The 4201-nt window shown below is 37.8% G+C and overlaps 1 pseudogene; it reads right to left on the bottom strand.

Moving 5' to 3' along the window:
* Positions 1–1102: 1102 nt before the first annotated feature.
* On the bottom strand, positions 1103–3551 carry LOC137234793 (serine-rich adhesin for platelets-like; annotated as a pseudogene).
* Between the last annotated feature and the right edge of the window lie 650 nt (positions 3552–4201).

Genomic DNA, 4201 nt, shown 5'->3' with positions numbered 1-4201 from the left:
CTGCTGAATTTAAAATAATTTATGTAGGTCGCTATGGCTTGAATGTGTAAGGTCAATATGTTTATATGCATAAAAAATGCATTGTGTGTGAAGAGCTTTCTGAGTAATGCTACATAATATCAATTTTAATGCTTCAGATTATACTGATATGACTGATCTGAATGACGATAATTTACCATCTGAACCGGCATTCACAAAAAATATTCCATGCGATCACTTAGTACAATTCTTAGATTATGATGAGCCAACACTAGATAATCCTAATATTCCAATGCATATACAAGGAACAGAAAGATATGTACAGTTGTTAACATCTGTTTCCAAACGTGTCATAGAAAAAAAAAAAGTGAAGATGTTATGAATGTTACAGCAGAAAGTTGTGAATTGTATTGATTATTTTTCAAAAAAAATATCTGGTTGTGGCTGAGTGAAGAGATTACCTCAAAATTTTGACTGATAAAATTTTTCAGAACCAGGTATACAAATTTTAGAAAAAAAAGTTCAAGATTTGGGGTAATCTTTGTGTCCCCTAGTGTATTTTAAATTGCAGAAACTTGCTATAAATTGTGGTGATGTTTACTATAAACCACCCTGGGCTCCCACCAATAAGGTGCAAAACTTTTCTGGATTAATGTGTCGACATTATCACACTAGTGGCTAGATCGGTTATTACCCCTTCCTTTGTATGTGACAATACACCACTCTTTCTCCTAATATGTTCGTAAACGATTTGGTATACTTTTTTAATTGGTATTTCATTGAATAGCAACGTCTTATTTGCTATTAACGACCTACCAGAATATTTGGTACATTTGGCTTTTTGGCCTAAAATGGTGCAGGGTGAGTCAAGTGCTCATTAATTGCGGCCATGGTTGCTTGTTCAGTTTGTAAGGTAAGGCATTTCCTGAATGAGAAATGTTATTGTGAAAAAATCCACGAGGTTGTACGGTAGCAGAGCGGTAAGTATAGTAATTTATTTGTTATTTCTTATTACTATCATTGTGCAATTTTTTACTCTTTTTTTTCAGGACACAATTTCTGCATTGCCTGAAGCGACGCCTGCACAATTGCATGCTTTCGACGATGTTTGTGCTATAGGATATCAGGAAATGTCTTCTTTTATGGGTTGTGAGCGTTCATGCAGATAACCCATTTGCAGGAACGCTATGCCAGCAGGCGGTATATGCACTTCCTGCGCAAAGATACTGCAATGACCACCATATCCACACAGTGGGATATCCAAAAATGAAGACGTGCTTGAAGTAGAGGCACTGTTATGCGCTACACATGGTGCATAAAATGATAACTTTCCTACGGCTGCACCAAGAACAGTAGGACAAAAGCTTATACAAATCGTTCGACATTCCATCGACTGTAACGTTAAACTATTATTGCCATATTGACCAGCTGATAACCGGGGACATGTACATCTATACGTAGGATAAGCTTTTTATTAGCAGTATTCTTTACTTGCATTGACTTATGTGCGGAATTCCTTAAGCGTGTACTACCCCAAGATAACTCGAGAGCTGTTACTTTTAGGGGTTAGGTTTCCCTCTCTATTACTAAATTCGCTTCTACTGGCACAACGTGATGTACTGCGAATAACGCCGCCGGGGTTGCCAGCATTACTATTGCTGCTTTTCAACGAGAATCCTCTAAGTGTACGCTTTGGCAGACCACTTTTGGCACTACTGGCCTCACTTGCCGACGGGGAGGACGGCATTCGTTGTAATATGGCGTTAGTTGTCGCAGTCTGAGTTCTGATACGCATTTGTGGTGAACAATTTTCACAAAGCCGACGTGTATTATTATCATTATCCACGGAATTACTAGCTGTTGGCGATGCATGTGGACTTTGTAAACCAGCAGACACGCTGCCATATGGACTGCCATTAGCTAATAGGGTACGTTCAGCTGTATTATTTTTGGATGATGTTGCAGATTTGGATACATTTTGGGATATGGCAGCAAAATCCTATTCACTTTTCTGGTCATCAAATCGCGCAGAGCTTAACGGCTTTCGCCCTTGTAATGAAGGGCTCAGTGAAGTTGGTGAGCCAAGTTTTAGCTGAATATTACTACTGCTTTTATTATGTGTTTTGTTTCACCACGATTTGATGATATCGATTTATTTTGCATATTTAATTTAGCCCTAAATGTAGAAGAACTATTACGGTTTGTAGACACTTTTGGCGATTTAGTTTGATCTTCAATTTCGTTTTCGATTTCATTCGGTGTGAGTCGTAAATTAGGTATGTTCAAACGACTTATAGGGGAACGTGGCTGTGCTATGCTGTGTTGTAACTCCTTCAAATCACTTGCATTCAAACAGCGAATCGGTGAAACTCATGGTTTCAGCTTGAGATTCCCTACCGCGCATTTTTTGCGGATCCCAATTCTCCTTGTTCTCTGATAGCAGTTCCTCGAGTGTATTTAGACTGTTTGTATACTGATCGACTGAGTGACGCATGCTCATATTGGTAGCTAGTTCTTTAGCTGCCAATATTTTTGGCGATAATGATTGATTTTGTACCGCATCTTTGCGATTTTGTGGCGATTTGTTATTTTCTGATTTTTTTTTTTTGTAAGTCGATAAGATCCACAGACGAAATGTTTTTATCAATGTTTTGGATAAATGCCTTCTTTATTTTAGAAAGCAACAGTATACAAGAATCATCTTCTTCTTTAGTACCATTGCGAGAGTCCTTACTCTCATGTTTATCCTCTTTTTGACCTTGATAAGTGACAACGCTATGCTGCCGAATACTCGGTGCTTTACTATATGTTCTGTTATCTATATGAGGTGTAACATCAACGTCGCTTGCTAGTTAACTTATCTTTTTATTGCCTTTAGGTGTACTAACTCCAAGAATATGTATCCTCCACTAAGGCGATTGGTTTACGCAAGAGTTCCGGACTGAAAGAACGAACTATATTTTGTAAATTTTCAGAACGCTGACTGAAGAATCGTCCCATTGAGAAATTCGGATCACAAGCAAATACTGAGCTGTTGGGATTAGATTGTACATCAAATCATTTTCTTTTACATTTTCGATTTGCGCCGCTGTTGGAATAGTGGCAAATTCTTGTGCCCAAGCAATTCCATCCATCACCAATTTGGACTGCATATTTTCTGCTGGCTCAAATTCATCAGAGTTTACTCCTGCGCAATTCGTTGATCGCCCAGTTATTTCTGAAGGATCAACAGAAACTTTTGTATTACTGTTGGTCGAACATGTGCTCTTATAATTTAAATTAATGCTTTCATCAATTATTAATTCGGATATATTAATGGAGTTCGGTCGATGGTATGGTACATAATCGGTGCGATTTAGAATTGATGTATCTGTAAATCTTGTGCTTCGTTTAGATGGTTTTATTGGTAAGCCTAGTTAAATATTTGCTGATTAATTGAGTCGATATATTCATATTTGATTTCATTTATAGACTGGCCCTATTGTGCCATATTTACACCAATATGGATTTGGAAGGTTGGAGCTGTATTGGGTGCTGCTGTGGGCGCTGTAGTATGGTGTCGATACCCACATTATCGGTAAATATTTAAATAATGATTTAAAAAATATTTAATCTATACTAATATAAACCCGAGTTAATACTATGGCAGTGGAAACTTTTATTAGGGACAGTGTACCCTCTACATTTGAAAATCTTCCGACCCACTTTTCTTTCAAAAATACTTCAAATATTTTGCCTTTCTCGTTTCGCGCCATCTAAATTATTTTAAAATTTACAACGGATGCTTTTTTTATGTACCCGAAAAAACACTTAGGGAATGTTGACGGGAGTGTCGCGGCATATCTGGATTTTTTTAAAGCTATAAATGGACTCCTCGGCGGCGTTGGGATTTGTATCGATGTTGATGGCCCTTTGTGGGTTCTTTATCCTCTGCTTCCCAGGACATAGGACCGATAACGTACTTGGTAGTGATATTGTGCTAGTAATCTCATTTCAAGAGATTGAGTAAATTAAATTAAAATCCCTTGAATCCGGGTCTGTGGAGGATTTCACTCGCCTCGTACGACAAGTTATGCCGCATCCTGAGTGTGGTTTAAGATTCTTAACGCTCTAGGATGATTGGCAACTCGGCATTCATAATACGGTACATTCGTTTTCTATATCAGCTATGGTTTGAGAATGCAATAATTTTAAAGCTACCAGATCTTGTAATAGACCAAGA

The sequence above is a fragment of the Eurosta solidaginis genome, chromosome X (genome assembly GCF_040869045.1).
Source record: "Eurosta solidaginis isolate ZX-2024a chromosome X, ASM4086904v1, whole genome shotgun sequence".
In the NCBI taxonomy this organism is placed as follows: Eukaryota; Metazoa; Arthropoda; class Insecta; order Diptera; family Tephritidae; genus Eurosta; species Eurosta solidaginis.
This window is presented reverse-complemented; position numbering and strand designations above follow the sequence as displayed.